The sequence below is a fragment of the Cebus imitator genome, unplaced genomic scaffold (genome assembly GCF_001604975.1).
Source record: "Cebus imitator isolate Cc_AM_T3 unplaced genomic scaffold, Cebus_imitator-1.0 Scaffold162, whole genome shotgun sequence".
In the NCBI taxonomy this organism is placed as follows: Eukaryota; Metazoa; Chordata; class Mammalia; order Primates; family Cebidae; genus Cebus; species Cebus imitator.
This window is the reverse complement of record NW_016107477.1, coordinates 845,013-862,999: the sequence shown is the minus strand read 5'-3', so window position 1 is coordinate 862,999 and position 17,987 is coordinate 845,013. Positions and strand designations below refer to the sequence as shown.

At 42.3% G+C, this 17,987-nt stretch overlaps 1 protein-coding gene and 1 long non-coding RNA gene across 3 annotated transcripts in view; one reads left to right on the top strand and one right to left on the bottom strand.

Moving 5' to 3' along the window:
• Positions 1-17,987, top strand: part of L3MBTL4 (L3MBTL histone methyl-lysine binding protein 4) — a 461,506-nt gene that overhangs the window by 414,801 nt on the left and 28,718 nt on the right. The gene's annotated exons all lie outside the window — the stretch shown is intronic.
• LOC119473491 lies at positions 13,136-16,396 on the bottom strand. Its single transcript, XR_005202707.1, has 2 exons — positions 16,290-16,396; positions 13,136-14,584 (listed from the first exon to the last, which is right to left on the bottom strand). It is a non-coding gene; the product is annotated as an uncharacterized LOC119473491 (long non-coding RNA).

Here is a 17,987-nt window from a genome sequence, read left to right as displayed (position 1 = left end):
TGGGAGGCCGAGGCGGGTGGATCGCGAGGTCAAGAGATCGAGACCATCCTGGTCAACATGGTGAAACCCCGTCTCTACTAAAAATACAAAAAATTAGCTGGGCATGGTGGGGCGTGCCTGTANTGCACCATTGCACTCCAGCCTGGGTAACAAGAGCGAAACTCCGTCTCAAAAAAAAAAAAAAAAAAAAAAACAACCCAAAAAAAAAAAAAAAAAAAAAAAAAAAAAAAGAAGCTGCAAGACTCCAGAGTTCCCAAATAGTTCTATCAGTCAGATTCTGCCAGTGAAATTGTTGTGTAGGCAGAGAGACAGAGTCCTGGCACTTCTTACCTGCCATCTTCCCTAACATCACTCCTGTCTTTTATTTTTGAAAGTTTTGAGACAATATGTGATGCTTGACTGGATGCTCAAATGACTGTTTATCTTTAAACTCCAATAACTTTACTCAGGTAGGTCTTGTTATTGCATTCCAATTCACTGAATGTGGCACATAGTATTCCCTTATGATATATACATTCAAGTACATTGACACATACAGATTTGGGAAACGGTTGTTTTTATTATATATTTAAATATTTGCTCTGTTTCATTGTTTTGATTTTTCCTCAGACACACTAATTATGTATTTGTTAAATCACCTTCTCTAATATTTTAAAAATTGTTTTCAAATTTCAGTTTCATTTTGGTTGAGTTTCTCATTTTTATTTGATATGAGTATAATCCTTAGTCTGGGTTGTACAAGGTCCGTTCTCACTTTCTGCTCCTTTGAGTTCCATCTTTATTCCTGTGATGATTTTATTTTCCTCCTCTACTTCTTTCTTGAGTTCTGCATTGCCTTCTGTTGACTTGCTGTCTCTTCCTCGAATTGTCACATTTTTACTTTGTTTTTTTCTTTCCTGGAGATAATTGCCTCACTAAGCTTTGTTTTGTGTTTCCAAACTCCTCAAAATGTCTGATCACTCTTTCATCTCCTCAGTGGCAACATTTTTTATGGATGCATTTTAAAAATATAATAGAGTTTACTCGTCTCATCCACATTTTTCTCATGGCATCTTCATAACAATACTGTATCAATTTTTTGTCTTTTTCTTCTTTCTTTTTTCTGAGATCACTCATTACTTAATGAGTTCAATTTTCTTGAACTAACTATTCACACACACCTATGTTGACAGGGAATGAGGGATAGACTTCACAACTAAAAGGTTTCTCCCTCTTGCCTGACACTGAGACAGAGTGCTTCCTGCAAATATGGCTCCTTTGGACTATTCTTTGTGTAGCCCTGACTCCTCTAACTCCGTGAACCAAACGAAGTCCAGTAGTGTTCTTTTATACCAACCCTGCTCACCCAAGGTTCTGCCCCCACCTATACAAGCAAGGAATATGCCTTTGCATTCTGGAACTGGGCACCCACAGAGATCTGCCACCACTGGCACACTTCTGGTCAATCACAGTTGCTTCTGACCCTTTTTGCAGATATATTGAATCTGGGGAATTTTTCTGCCTTCTAGTTCACTGAAAATGGAATTTATGGTGTTTCCTTTGTTTTCTTTGTTGTTTGTTTTTGTATGATTCCAGGAGGATGAGGAGAAATGCTCACAGCCATATTCCTTGCTGATTAGCATGTTTTAAATGACCTTAATGAACCACATGTTCTTTTCTTGCATCCAATTCAACACATTTTTATGAAGCAAAGCACATTTTTACATGCTGAGGAAGGTACGGCATGCTCAAAAGAAGGAGTGAGTCTTTCCTTAGTGGGGGCATAACGATGGAAACAGCTATTACAGATACAGGGTAGCTTACAGTAAGTGCTGCTTTGCAACCTCAAATCAAGACATTTGGAAGAAGGAAACCAATTCATTCTCTTTGTAGGAATCAGACTTTTTCAGAGAAGGTGACATTTGAACTGGAACATAAATGGTGGGTGGAATTTCAATAAATATAAATATGAGAAAAATGTTTCTGGTAAGCAGATTTGATAATCAGAAGCATAGAACTAGGACAGCGTAGGCATCCTCAAGGCAATGTGGCTATCTGGCTGCACTGCAGCCAGGGGTACATATGAGACAGAAGGAAACTTGTTGTGAGGCAGTAGGTGGGACTGTGAGAGTCAGGGGTCTTGGACACCATGCTAAAGAGTGTTCCTTCATCTTCTCCTTAATGAGAGAAAGTTCGGGAATCATCTTAACTGAGTATCTGATTTGTTTATCCTTTCATTTTGTTTTGATTTTGAGGAGAATAACTTGGCTAGATTTATGGCAGAGAAAAATTCTGAGGGCAGGTTGGAGGAGACTTGGAATAGAGGAGCCTGAAGGCAGAGATTATCCCAGGTAACTGCAAGTGGCAGCTGGCCAGGCTGCTGACAGTGAGGACAGAAACGAGGGGACAGGGACCGACAGTGTTGGTTTTTACCTGATGCATGGATCCTGGAAAACAGCAAAGGTTAAGAAATTGCTCCAACCTTTGTGTTCTGGAAGATGGCTGATTGCAAAGAACCCCCTTCCTCGAGTGACTTAGAGAAATCTGGCCAATCACCCCTTGTCTGCCTCAGACAAGGCCAGACACAGCCCTTCCAAATGCCTGTTCTTTGGCTCATAAATGATTAGCTGACTTCTTTTGCCTAATGGGGACAAGGTACCTGTTAACCACCCTTTGGTTAAGTGACTCTCCTTCCCCCAGGCCCACCCTCAGCCTAGCAAGCAGACAACCCTCTGAAGGGCCCCTCCAGGAAAATATGTTGGCCTTAGGCAAAAACATTCTCTGAGGCTAACAGATCAGCTTCTTTCCCCAGGCCTCTCCTTTCTAGACTTGTTTGTTCCCATCTAGCCATAGAGCCTCTGCAGATACAACGCAGGGGTGGGTGCTTCTCCCTATTTCTAGTCCCCCTTCCCCTATGGCAACAGTTTGTCACACCTTGCAATAATTTTTTCAGATGAAGTGCCTTTTTTCTTGCCTTTCATTTGACGGTAGCAAGTATTTAGGATGCAGCATTGGCCATCCCTGGCCATTGATTTGATGAGAGTTTGGGGCTGAGAGGAGGGGGGTGGGTGTCAGGTAGGGCTGAGATTTGGAGCCAGGGTGGCCCCAAGAGAGGAAGCACCATGAAAGCCCATGCTGCTGCTGTTTCATATCTGGTTTTAGTTTGGTTTGTTACGGAGAGAGGCTAAATTCTCTATTTTAACTTTTGGAAGGAAAACACAACTGGGGAAAAATCTTTGTGGTTCTTACATCCCCTTGTATCCCTGGGGGATTGGTTCCAGGGATTTTGTCCATAGATTTTGGTATCTCATGGATACCAAAAGCAGCTACTCGAGTCCCTGATATAAAGTGGTATATAGGTTATATACCTATAACCCATGAACATCCACCATTATACTTGTGAACTCAAAATATCTGAGACAGGTCTCAACCAATTTAGAAAGTTTATTTTGCCAGGGTTAAGGACATGCTGGTGACGTAGCCTCAGGAGGTCCTGAGGACATGTGCCCAAGGTGATGGGGACATAGCTTGGTTTTATACATTTTAGGAGACATAAGACATCAATCAGTATGTGTAAGATTGACATTGGTTCTGTCTGGGAAGGCAGGACAACTCAAGGTGGGGGAGGGGGCTTTCAGGTAGGTAAGAGTCAAATGGTTGCATTCTTTTGAGTCTCTGATTAGCTTTCCATGGAATATACAATTTACTCGTGAGAGGAAGGTAGAGGGATAGTCACTTATGCCTTATTCTGGCTCAGTGAAACGACAGGGCCAATCAGATATGCATTTATCTCATGTGAGCCCTACAGGGACGACTTTGAGTTCTGTCTGTCCTTTGTCCACAAGGAATTTCCTGGTAGGCAAATTGTGAGGGAGGTATGTAGCTTTTAAATCTCTATCACTATTTTATTTAGGAATAAACTGGGAGGTCAGTTGGCCTGACATAGTTCCCAGCTTGACTTTTCCCTTGGTATAGTGATTTTGGGGACCTGAGATTTATTTTCCTTTCACATACTTAAAATCATCTTTAGATTACTTATAATTCCTAACACAGTGTAAATGCAAAATCCACAGTTATTATATTAATGCTTTATTGCTTTTTTACTTGTTGTGTTTTCATTATTGTATTGTTGTTTTTTATTGTTTAGTTTTTTCCCAAATATTTTCAACCTGCAGTTGGTTGAATCCACCACGTGGATACTGAGGATCAATTGTGCTTCTAAAATGCCCCCCACCTGAGTTAGCCTCCCCACGTCTCTTTTAAATCCCCAAACATCAAGCATCCAAATGAACTGGATCAGGAGGGAAAATAAAACTATTAAGAGCTGCTTTTGATATTGGTGAGTTTAGCTTCATTTCCTTTGATCCGTGTAAAGGATTCATTAATTTAGTATCTAGATAGGGCCTAAGTCCTGCCCCTTATAAAGAAACTCTGGCTGCCCCTCAGTCCCCTGCCCTTCAATGCTCCACTGGTCCACAGCTGACTTTCTGCCGCTTTCTGGATTCTCAGTCATTATCTTGAATTACTCACTCTTGGCAGCATCTTTTTTTTTTTTTTTTTTTTTTTTTTTGAGACAGAGTCTCACTCTGTGGCCCAGGCTGGAGTGCATGGTTGCAATCTCGGCTCACTGCAACCTCCACCTCCCAGGTTCAAGCAATTCTCCTGCCTCAGCCTCCTGGGCATCTTCTATGTGCTTCATTATCTGCCCTGATGGTGTGATCAGGCCCAGTCTTTCCCATGGAAAAGCTTCTCTGGGCTTCATGTTAGGGATGATGACGGAGAGCGCACGCGCACTGAGTAGAACCCAGAGCGCACCTGCCATAGCCACAGCTGCTGGAGTGCTGCTCGCCTGTCCCGGCGTCTAACCCAGATCGGTGTTTCTTGTGGTGTCTTAGCCCAGACCCACTTTTTACCCTTTTCTTGTTTAGAAAAAAAAAAAAAGTACAGCTCACTGCCAGTTCTCATTTTATTTTGCATAAACACACTCTTTGAGGCTGAAGCAAATCTGACTGATTTTCAATGTGAAAATGAAATATACAAACTGTTCTTGGAGTTATTGCTAAACAGAACTAACATCAGCATCATCTGAATCACCAGAATCATCTATTTCAGAAAAATCAGATTCATCAAGTGAGTCTTTGGCCAACCACTGTTCCAGAAAGGAGTTAACATCACCCGTAGGAATGCTACGTTTTCTAGGATTTGACATTCTCAGCGATCGTGAATTACTGTATTTTGTAAATGAAGAGATCACTACTTAAAACAGAATGCTAAATGATGTCTTTTGTTTCAAAAGTCGATATGCTAGAGTGATGCGAAAATGGTAATAAAAGCAAGATATTCGCCGCAAAGTTATCTCGAGGTCAACACTGCAGCCACACGCACCCGCAGCTGGCGAGTATTCTCAGGGCAAACTGGAAAAGGGTTAATAAACTAAAATCTGCTGCTCTTTTTTCATGCAAATTGAAAACTCAAAATAACAAAAACAAGGTTGCTAAGTAGTAGGGAATCAGTGGACCCAGCCTGACTCCTCCCTGCCAGCCATGCCCTGTAGGGTGGCATTTTCCTGCCCCTCCTCCTCTGCTGTCATTTTACTGCATGTGTTCTTACAACTCCCAAATCTGCCCCTTGAGTATTCCCTCAGCTCTATTTACAGAGTTCTGTCTCTACAGAAGTGTGAAGGCTCATTCTTGGTCACATCAGTGAAATGATCATTCAAACTTCCCTGAAAACAGAAAGAAAAGAGCAAAGCTAAGTGCACATCTAGCTTATTTGAGAACATCTCCCTTACAATAACCTTGACTGGATTCAGAGTTTCCATTTTCTTATTTTCGCAAATAAAATTTTCATAAATCAGAAAGGCTACCTTGTAAATAACTTTTGAAAAATAGCTAGCCTATAGTATGTTGAATAAGAAAAAAGAAATAGTTCAGGCTTTGGCCCCCAGCATGGCTTCCCAGGGCAGTAAAGCTGGAGACCAGTGTCACAATCACTGTCACCATGTAGGGACACACAATGGCGAGAACGTTCAGATTTCATCAACCCATGAGCCCACCGTTGTGTTATTTCGTAAGTCCTTGATTGCATCTTTCCCTTGCATTATCCCTGCATGGCATGGTCGTTGCTGTGGAAAGCACAGATGGTGACTGTCAGACCCATGCATCAAACACATCACCCTCCCGGATGCACATGTTTTCTCTAGCTGGCACTCTGAATGTGTCTATTTTCCAACCATTTTGAAAATTAACCTTAAATATGCTTTGGAAAAATCACATTTCTGTATGCACCCTCTTCTAGTAATTATAAAGTCTCACTAAGTCAGAATAATGAACAAAAGGGAGACTTATCTCAGGGTAGACGGGATAAAACACCCTGAAAAGTTGTACAGCGTTTGTAAAAGCATATAAATGTGTGACATCTAAATGTGCAAGATTATGATTTTTATGTGAAAGAGAAAATTTACCATTTCAAGGGTATTACTGAGAACAGAACTGGGACAAAATAATAGAAATTGAAGGAGACAGTTTTACTCAGTTTAAGGAGAACCCAGCTAGTATGGGGTGCCCTGCTTGGGTGGAGTGGCTTACCTCCTGGAGGTGACCTCGTGAAGGCAACTCTCTGTTGTTGGAGGCAGTCTGGTCCCTGTCTTTCCAAGAGGATAGTACAATGGCATGGGAGCCAGCGTGAGTAGAGACTGAGCCCGCAGAGTCTGGCTTCAAATCTTGCTTTTACTATTAATACTTACTAACTTTGCAGCTGTAGGCAGCTTAACCCCTCTATGCCTGCCTCACCTGCTTCCCCTGTAGTAGGGCTGATAATTTTGAGTTGATATTTGAAAAAATTAGAACAAGGAGTGGTAGGTACATAGTAAGTGCCATGTGAGCATCTATTTAAGGTAAGTAAGGGAAATATTTTCTAAGGTGTCTGAGAGATATCCAAGAAGGTCTTTTTTCAGCACTTGCTTTGTACTAAGCATTAAACCAGACACTGAAGACACAGCAGTAAGTGAGATGGACACAGGCCCAACCTCCACACAGCTCACAGTTGTGCTAGAGAAAGACAAAAAGCAGGTGCCTGGCTGGTAGAGGCACTTTAGTGATAGGAGATGCCTGGGGTCTAGGGCTCACTGCGCAGTGCCTAGGATCTCCCGAGGAGGGCTTCAGAAGCAGTACCTGGATGCCCCAGGAGCAGGCGGCCTGGTGGACCGGACAGTAGATGGTGCAGATCATGTTCCTGGAAGAGGAAGGGGTGTGAACAAGAAGGGCCAGGGCCCAGCATCCTGGGGGGCTGCAGGCACTTTGAGGCTCTGCTGATTTTGTTTAGGACCACTATTCCTTTGAACCCATGGCTTATTCATTCATTCCTTCATCTAACTTTACTAAATAATGGAGTCTAAAACTCAGTGCAAAAACATGTGTTTTTTTCAACTTTACCCAGAAAGAACTTTATTAAATATGTAAGCTGTCTGCATTGTTACAAATTCCATCCCTATGCTATTTGAATAAAACTATTGGGGAAAATACAGTATTTATTGACATTGTGTCCTTGTAGGAAATAATGACTATAATCACAATTCAATTTCTTCATTACTTTTCCTACATAGGCTGCAATAACCAAAGGAATTGTATAATGATGATTATTATAATGCACAATTTTGTAAAATTTTTGCTTGAAGGATCTCCTAGTGGAATTATTTTCTTTGGTGAGAAACAAATGGTAAAAATCATTTGGTATAAATTAACAACTCTGATTATGCCTAAACCTAAAATAATAGGGGAAAAAAAGCTTGCTCTACAAGAGCTTGTCCAGGTTAGCTCATCATATTTCAGTTCAGAAATAAAGAGTGAAATACCAAAAGCTGTTTCACGACCCAAAATAGTGGGCATATGCTCTGTCAGTTCAGTGAAATTGTTGAAGCTCTTCTTAGTTTAATTTGCAGAGACCCGAGGCCTGCTCAGTGACACTTAGACAGGCTATTCCTGAGCCCATGTTCCCCAAGCTGTGCTTCGTGCCCAGTCTGGAAAAGTCATTCTATTTGGAAAGAAAGGGTTATTTCTTTGGAAAGAGTGACTTGGAGACATGGATGTCTCTATGGAGAGGTTTATATGGAAATGATCTGTGTGGAAACAGAGGGCAGTGTTTATGGGAGGCCCCTTCCCTCCTCACAGATGTACCTGTGCTCACTTTGGTGGGAGCGCAGGAAAGAGAACATGCCACGAGGCCACCAGGCCACTTTCTCAGAACTTTCAGACATAGCTGGCAGCATGCTCAGTTTTCTCTCAGTCTTGCATTCCAGCAACCCATCATTTGTGCCCCTAGGTGATCTTTCTGGAATCCAAATCAGATCGAGTTCTCCATTCATGTAATTCTACCTGGCTCCTTGTGTTAGGCGGTTCTTGCATTGCTACAAAGAAATACCAGAGACTGAGTAATTTATAAAGAAAAGAGGTTATATTGGCTCACGGTTCTAGAGGCTGTGCAGCAAGCATGGCCATGGCACGTGTGTGGCTTCTGGGGAGGCCTCAGGGAGCTTTTACTCATGGCAGAAGGCAAAGCAGGAGCAGATATATCACATTGCAAAAGCAGGAGCAAGATGGAGAGAGTGGGGGTGGAGGGTGCCAAACACTTTTTTTTTGAGACGGAGTTTCACTCATGTTACCCAGGCTGGAGTGCAATGGCGCGATCTCGGCTCACCGCAACCTCCGCCTCCTGGGTTCAGGCAGTTCTCCTGCCTCAGCCTCCTGAGTAGCTGGGATTACAGGCACGCACCACCATGCCCAGCTAATTTTTTGTAGTTTTAGTAGAGATGGAGTTTCACCATGTTGACCAGGATGGTCTCGATCTCTTGACCGCGTGATCCACCCGCCTCGGCCTCCCAAAGTGCTGGGATTACAGGCTTGAGCCTCTGCGCCCGGCGCCAAACACTTTTAAATGACCAGATTTCCTGTGAACTCAGAGAGCTCACTTATCACCAAGAGGATAGCCCAAGCCACTCATGAGGGATCTTCCTCCATAATTGAAACACTTCCCACCAGGCCCCACTTCTAACCTGGGGATTATGTTTCAGCATGAGATTTGGGTGGGGACAAACATCCAAACTATCTCGCTCCCCTTGAGCTTCCGGGAGTTGTTCAAAGTACTAAATGTTCTTGGGGGATATCCTGGTCTGCACCCACCTCACTCTTTAGCCTTATGCCCCACATTGTTCCCACATAATGTGGGATATGATAATGTGAGGCACTCTATAAACATCGTTTATATATACTACAGGTTTGATACACCCTGTGGCCCAGGCCCCCATAACCAGGTGCCATGTGTTTCTCTGCCCAGAAGTACCCAAGCCCTATCTGCCTAACAAGCTGCTGTCCAACTGAGGGCCTAGCTCAAGCCTCCCTTCCCAGGGCTCCCCATCATTCCCTCTTGTCTCAGCCTAAACTCAGCACATCACCCTGTCCTCCTCACAGGTACCTCATTGCTGCAACTGATTCTTGCCACATATGCCTTTCCTGCTGGACCATGAGTTCATGAGGGCAAAAAATGAGTCTTTCATCTTTGTGTCCCAAGCATCTGGCATAACATCGTATGGATGGGTGCACTGTTGGCCAAAGTCTACAGCCCAGGGCTGCACAATAGAGCTTTCTGGGTGAGAGTTGGGGGAAAGAGGAGGAGAGGCGTGAGAAATCCCTCCAGGGCAGTGGACACTCACCTCCTGGGGTTGGCTGGGCTCAGCATGTCACTAGGTTCAGCCTGTGTTGATTTTTTCAGGTGACCTGGTGTTTTACAGCTGAGCAGGACTCCATAGACCAGAAGTATTTCCCAAACATTCTAATGTGGTTAAGCTTTGTATATTAACATTTGATTACAAAAATTTTAAAGGTGGGTCTGGCTAATTCCTTTCTCTTTAAGTTCATTTTTTAAAAAAGCTTGACATGGCAGCTGTGAATTTTTTGTTATTTCACATCTAAGATCTTCCTCTTTCCTCACTCAGAGATCTAAAATCTTCCTCTTTCCTTCCCTCTTGTCTCAGCATAAATGCAGCACATTACTAGTTATAGAATAGTGTAAGTGTGAGGATGGTTAACAGGTTACTGTTAGAGCAGCTCTAATGTAGACAAAAGATACCAGGTAGCAAGTGACCCACCTGCCTTGTGACTTGAAGGGAGTCATTTAAGGGTCAATCAACAGAGTGTTTATGTGCCTCTTAAAGGCAAAGCCCTGTTCCTCTTGAGGACTGAATTAGAGATAGACTCTTCCCTAAGAAACTAATCATTTGCTTAGCACGTATTTATTAAGCCCCTATCATGTGCAAGGCACTGACACAGTTTACAGTAATGGCAATCAGACAAACATGCACATATTAAGTACTAACTGTCATAGGAAAAATGATGAAAAAAACAAATATGCTTTAGAAGGGAATGAAAGTCACATATGGGCATGAAAGGAACCTCAGTTATATTTGAGGGTAAGCATGGGCCCGTCTGTGGAAGTGCCATTTAATCTGAACTCTTAGGAGTCAGCCAAGCAAAGAGAAGAGGGGCAGGCATTCCAGGAGGAAAGAGACTACCAGCAAGATGCATTCAGGGCACCAAGAGGAGGCCTGCTGTGGCCAGGACACAGAAACAAGGTGGACCGGGCATGAGACGAGACCAGAGAGTGGGGAGACAGATGAGTGAACCAGAGAGGAAGAAAATGATATTCCAATCCTAGGCAGCGTGTGCTTTCCACATGTATCTCGCTTAATCTTTACAACCACCCCTTACTGCTGCTGTCATGTAAAAGGTACCATTGGTGAGTATTGGGATTGAAGAGGAGCCCATCTTCATTCATTGTAAAACACACACACACACACACACACACACACACACACACGAACCTACTAAAGTTTGAAAGGAATTCCTTTAGGGTTCAGACTTCGTAATAACTCTCTGGGCTGAGCTGGTGTCTGTATTTGCTAAGTCTAGATGATGTTTTATAGAGTAAACATGGGACTTAATTACTATCCATGCACATAAGCAAAATTAACATTGATGGGGTATAGAGAGTAGAACACATCTATTCTCTTCATCCCAGCCCTTTTTCATGCGTATGATACCGATGATTCTGGGTTTGTGACTAAATTCCATTTGTTTGGAGGTGAAATCGTCCACTTTTAGTAAAGTGTAAGACATTCTTTTCTACAAGATGTTTTTAGTGTATCCTGCAGTCCCCCATGTGAATTAATAACATGCCAAACATTTTCTCTCTGCACTATTGCTTTGTTTGGGTTTGTTTTGTAAGGAGACGTAGATTTCTTTGGGTTAAAGGCTCTCAGAAATCTATATATAACTAGGCACTTAAGAAGAGTAGACTTATAAAGTAGTTGCCATTTTGAAAGATTTATTTTGTGTGGCAGGTATGGAAAACTCATAGTCTGGCAGGACATGTAACCTTCCTATAGAACAAAGTCACCTGATTATAACCCTACTTCGGTCATCGTATTTCCCTGCCCAAAGGCCTTCCCTGGTTCCCCATGGTCAAAGGGACACAATGCAAGCCCTTCTGAGTGAGTGCCATTCAGAGACCTTGCTTTGAGCCTGTTTATTTTGCGGGTGCACTCTTACAGATCCCTGGAGAGACCACAAGCTCATCTCACTGCCACCTGTTACCTGGTTGTATCCTTGCCCCCACCCAGACTGTAAGACCCACTCTACTTGTCTTGTGTCCTCACCCTGTCACCCCCACCTCCATTGCTGCCTGCCCAGCACTGCGCTTGGCCTGCAGTGGTGAACATCAAAGTGGATTCGTTTCCTCAGTTGCTTGGGACCTACCAGAAATGGAGAAAAAAGACAGGGTGCAGCCTCCAGGAGTGAACAGTCCTATTGTTTGACATGTGGGGTGATGGTGGCCAGTGACATTAGCCTCACCTGAGAGCTCATAATAACTGTGGAATCTCAGCTTTTCCTCCCTGCCCCAGTTCTGCATGAACAAGATTCCCAAGTGATCTGCATTGCGTGGCAGAGCTTGAGCTCCTCTTTAAGGCCCGCAGACAGTCAAGCTGGGTAGGTGGGTTGGTTGATCTGTTTTTGTTTGCATGTTTGCTCTACAGTAGTTTTACATCTATGGATTTAAATTGTTCTTCACTTAGCACACTGCTTTTGAGTGCCTGTTAATATGTTCTGTCATTAGGTTCTGGAGAGCACAACTAAATTATAAGTAAGCAAATCTACAGATTTATCTATATTGTTTCTAAAAATAAAACTTTCCACATACTGCTTGTGCTGCGTTCAGCCAATTTTTTTTTTTATTTATGCTTTTGTTCAGGATATTGTGCTAGTTCAGAGGTAGTAAACTAGCATTTTGTAGGCCATATTTTGTCACATACGTGATTATTTGGACAACACAGTTTTGATAAATTTTTAATTCATTGTACGCATTTAAAAATCAAGAGGTTTTCACATAGAAAGCAGATTTCTAGCTTATCTTGAAAACCAGGCCGTCCTGGGCCCACATTCTTGATGGCACAGTGGGCTGGAACTAGGAGGCTCTCCTAGAAGTGGGGCATGTGACCTCCAGTTCCCCACAGGTCCCCACCTCACTGTCTCCTTACTGGCCTTGTAGAACCTATGTGAGTAGCTGCAAGTTCTCAAAGGTGCACCACCAGATGGCTTGGTGGAGTTTGCTCCCTTCTAGTTACCTTCAGGGTCTTTGTACAGAAGCACTCCTCACAGAAGGAGAGGAGAGAATGAACTGGTGGTAAGGACAAGTTACAGGACTCTAAGTTACAGCGTCTCAACCCTGGTTAATGGAACCTTGTAAAACTACCAGTTCCCACTGTCCGTCCACAGCTCCCAGGGACTCTCATTTTAATCTGACTTGATAACCCACATCTAGCCCACCCATATTACTTAAAAAGAAAAGTGCCAAAAAAGTGATTTTTTTAAATGCATATACACATACGTACATTGACTCATTACTCTGGACATGGTGATTGAAGATACATGGTAATTTTGTCTAGTGGCCCAACATTTACCTTACTTATCTACAGAAAAAAAGAGTTAGCAAAGCAGATGAGTATTATATGCAAGATCGCTCCAAAATGCTTTATAGAAAGTAGTTTTTTTGGTGATTTAAATTCAAACATAGACTTAAGCTAAATATAATTTACATTTCTATTTAAAAAAAACAAAGATTTGGAAGGAACCAGCAAGAACTGTGAATATATCATACAGGCCCCTCCAAAATTGTAGAATTGTTTTTGCCACATTATCTGTTATCACATAGCCTAAAATTTTATTTGTATTTTAATTAGTTTAGAATAATTGTTATGACTATTGGAATTTAGCTGTGTATGACATAGAAGTATTCATCTAAGAACGACTTCAGAGGGTAACTTTCTGTGATGCTGCAGCTTTAATGGAAAATCACCTCCCCCCCAAGTCTACTGATTTGCTAATGGACTGCGGAGTCCTGGCAAGTGAAATCTCTGCCATCTCTGGCAGTTCTTCCTGATTAGTGGTCTGACAAGCACCAGAGTAATTCATGCAATGACTTTATGCAAGAAATTTCATTATTTCTAATAACTTACAGTGTTTTAATACTTTAATGTAATTATGCTTGATTATATATTGTAATATGCATTAGCTGAGCTTTGTCTCTGGATCTAAATAAAATACAGCTAATGGAAAATTTTCTTCCAGTTTTTTTTAAACGAGGAATTAAGTCCTGAAGTGAAACTACATGCAAAGCAAGCAAGCAATCTCTTTCCAGAGAAAGTATCAGTGTAATAGATTTGAATGTCCTAGTTTATCAGTTCACTTTGCTAAATCCCCAAATCATACACTGGTTTAAATTTTTTTTCAGAAGTTGTATTGCTCACCTTTCCACTGACCAATTTTTAGTAAATTCTGTTTTGTTTTATGAACTTTTACTAAAAGGTAATCTGAGCAAGGGAGATGTTGAGAAAGACATATCAAAGAATGTGATATATGATGTTGGCTACTAAAGGTGGAGATGGGAGGAGTTGGAACCAGTGACAAGGCGAGGTTTGGGGATTTATTTATCTGTGTTGCTCATTGTGGGTGGATGCTCAAGACAGATACAAGTAGCAAGAACTGAAATATAGCTGGCTCCTGAGTGCATCCACACGCACCGCGGATCCATGCAGGGTTTGCATGCACATTCTCACGCTGCGGGATTTCGCCCCACGGTTAGGGCTGAAGTGAGGGAGGGCACAGTGCAGGAGTGTTAGATTAGTGTGAATTTGTGAAGCGTTATATGGCTTTTGAGAAATAAACCCATTTTAGAAGACCCTCCATTCTCTCTGCCTCCTTCATGCCTCTTCCAATTTCATAGTAACTTTTCCTTCCCTAGGGAAGTAAAAAAAAAAGACAAAAGAAGGAAACAAAATGGGGGTTTTAGACCCCTCTCCATCCTGATCCGCCTGCAAGCACCGCTGAGGTAGCTGCTCCTTGAGCTCACTGGAGGCTTGGTCACCTGAGGCTGTGGGCCAGACCTTCAGAGTCAGCGAAGCAGTAAGATGCAAAGGCATCGCAGACAGCTCAGCCATCCCACTGATCATGGAAGAGACCTGCTTGCTTTTTCATTTGGGAGTTACCTGCTTCCTGGCCTGGAGAAGGAAGAAAACAGAAAAGGAAGTAATTCCTAACATTTGCATAGCACAGTCCCATACAAGAGATTTAATTTCCTTAGCAATCCTACATTGGTAACTGTGAAGGCCCTGAAAAACTGAGGCTCTGGGAAGTCAGACGTCTAGATGAAGTTTCATAGCAAACGCACAGTGTAGTTGGGTTCAGGTCCATGCCCACTGCTTAAGCCTCTGTGCGTTCCTCTAGGCCACTGCACAGAAGGCACAGGCTCTCTGGCATCGGTTCCAACCACACAGACACACTCAGGCAGTTCTCCGATATAGGGAAGTCTCGCTCTGGCACAGAGCTATTGGTTTTGTTTTTAGCAGAATTTAACAATGCCTATTTTGAAATCTTTGCTTAAAGGCACATTTTAAAGTTTAAGAAAGGAAAAATTAACAGCCATCAGAGGCCGTGAAGGGAGATGAAAGCTCCAAGCTAGAGGCTCCCAGGAAATGTTTATTAAAGGTGACCTTATCTTATGATGTTGCATGCACACATTGATGTATAAACTTCATAGAGAAGAAAAACAGAATATTCAGTTAATGGAAAGAGCAGTGAAATGGAAGTCAGGTTCCAGGTTTGATTCCCACCCCATATCATTTGCTAGCTCTGTGGCTGCTGACAGATTATGAGGCAATCTGCATATCAGTTTCCTCATTTGAAAATAGGAGCATGCTATAATATCTCACAAGACTATTGGGGGCTGAAATACCATCATATATGAAATGGCTTTTAAACTTCTAGGTGAAAGGTATTCTCATTCATACGTGCTCACCGGTTAGGAGTCTGAGTGGAACAAGTCAAAGGCATGCATCTCTTTCAGCCTGTCAGCACCTTCTTATTTCATTCTCAGGTGATCCGACCCTCTCCAGCATCCCTCCCCAAGATCTCAACCTCAAAATACATCCTTTGAATCAGCTTCTCTCCTGGTCCATTTGTTGCATCATCCCCATCCCTCTCTTCTACTGTGATCTCTGGTTTTTGTCCTCAACATGAGCTCTCTTTCCCGAGTCTCATGTGCTCTAAAACACTACCCCATAGACATCACACCTTAAGACTTTACCCCTACTCCCAGGTAGGTAGGTAAGTCATTCCCTCAGCATGCCCTCTCCCTAAGCCCTCATCTCCAGACCAATTTTTGCCTATTTGTTAACAACCTTCCTTTATAACTTAAACATCCTTCTGGAATATAACATAGGGTCCAGAGCACAGACCTGAGAGCCAGGCAGCCTTGTTAGGAATTCCGATTGTGCTATCTTCTGGCAGATTGCTTAGGCAAATTCCATTCCCTTTTTGTGCCTCCTTTTCCTCGCTTAAAATCCTTACAACAATGCCTGGCATGTAGTAAGCACTGCCTGAGTGCTGGGCCATGCAGGACATGTTCAGGCTTCAGCAGACAAAGGGAAGGAGAACTGGATTTTAGTTATTGAGAACAGAACAAGCAGAGACTTTTTGCCCCAATATTTAATAATCTATTCTTTACCTGCAACATTATCTTACCTGCAGTGCTATTCAGGTCAGCCTTCCGGTTTCCCACTGATTCCCTAGTATCGTGTCTCCCATTCTTGCCTCTGATTCAATCCACTATGCAGTTCTTTCCCAGCTTGTGTTTCTCCTTTGTATCTTCACTCATTTGCTAGCACTCTTATTTGAACCTTGAGTAGGTAAGAGCTTTTTACTTACATTTTAGAGCGGTTTATAAATAGGCTGCTTAGTTTCAGCCAACAGGTACAAGCTTCATTAAATTCTTCCTCCTTCCCATAGTGCTGTTATCTGGAGCTCCCAGGAAAAAAAAAAAAAGAAGAAGAAGTTGAGAATGATGTTTTCCTAGTCATTAGGAAAGCATAGTTTGAGGCCCAAGCAGCAGTTTTTCTTTTCTTTATCAAGAATTGACCAATGATTTTGACCAATAATCTACACTTAGAAAAATTTTCCCCACTGAAAATAATACTCCTAAAGACACCTAGATCATTAGCTATGATTAAGAAAGCCAAAGTCCAAAAATAATTCAGAAACAAGGTTCAGATTCACTCTGGATGCAAATTACTCTAGCATATCAATTAATTTTCTCACCAAGAAAGAAATAAGAATATGAGCAGCAAAGCTACCTTTGATGGAAATAATGTATCCAGTTGGGGGAAGAGGGACTCCCTTTTCTGTTCAAAACCTGAATAGGAATTGCCCCTGAAATACTTTAAAAGGCTTCCCCCCCCCAATACTCAGTGATCAATGCAAGAATTTCTTGCATTGTTACAGCAGCATAATTAAGTATGTTTAACATTTTTTATTTATATTCATGTCATTATTTTCTGTTCTGAACAGCATAGTGGAAGCCGCTAAAAAGAGGAAGCCATGAAAGAAATCACTTTTCTCTGGTATATAAAAGCTGTCACCATAGTTTTAACATGGGAAATATTCTACAATAAAGTATAGCTCAAAGATGGGACTCAGCAATATTACCATACTTCAGAAATGTGGCCACAATCACTTATCCTTGCATTCCTCCAAAGAATTACAACAGTATGTCCTAATAAATTTATATGGCCTTTAAAAAAATTTAGATGGGCAGGGCACGGTGTAATTCCAGCACTCTGGAAGGCCCAGGCAGGTGGATCACCTGAGGTCAGGAGTTTGAGCCCAGCCCGGCCAACATGGTGAAACCCCATCTCTACTAAAAATACAAAAATTAGCCAGGCATGGTGGCACACACCTGTAGTCCCAGCTGCTTGGGAGGCTGAGGCAGGAGAATAGCTTGAACCTGGGAGGTGGAGGATGTAACCATCCGAGATCACATCATTGCACTCTAGCCTGGGTGACAGAGCAAGTCTCTGTCTCAAAAAAAAAAAAAAAAAAAAAATTCAGATGATCTTGCCATTCCCAGGTTAGAATAAAAAACGTCACAATGAAGCCTCACTGTATCATTGAGGAGTATTTAATATGAGGAAATCAGCCTACAGAAAGACTGAAAATCAGGGGCAGTAAGTCCCTTGCAGAGTCCTGGGCTATTTGGGAAGTGGGAGGGGTCACCTGGCCTCAGAAACTTGCTGTGTCTCGTTTATTGCAGGCACATTTTCCATCACTGCCATTATGTTCTGTCACTGCCCAAGCCTGTGCTCTTTAAATGGTTTATTGGAAGCTCTGCAGAATGGTCCTAAATATTACCTATGATAACCAACAGAATCTTGAGAGTGTGGTGACAGCCTACCCGAGTCAGTCTTCTTCAAACGCTGGCTTCAGGAAAATCATTCTATTTCCTAACACTGTTTGTTATTTAATCCCCACCCACACAAATACACACGTTAGCGGCTTGCCTTTTATAGTTGATACTTAAGAAGAGGTTTGTGTTGTGGTTTCAAGTGTTGGTGTTACCACTGACTTCTC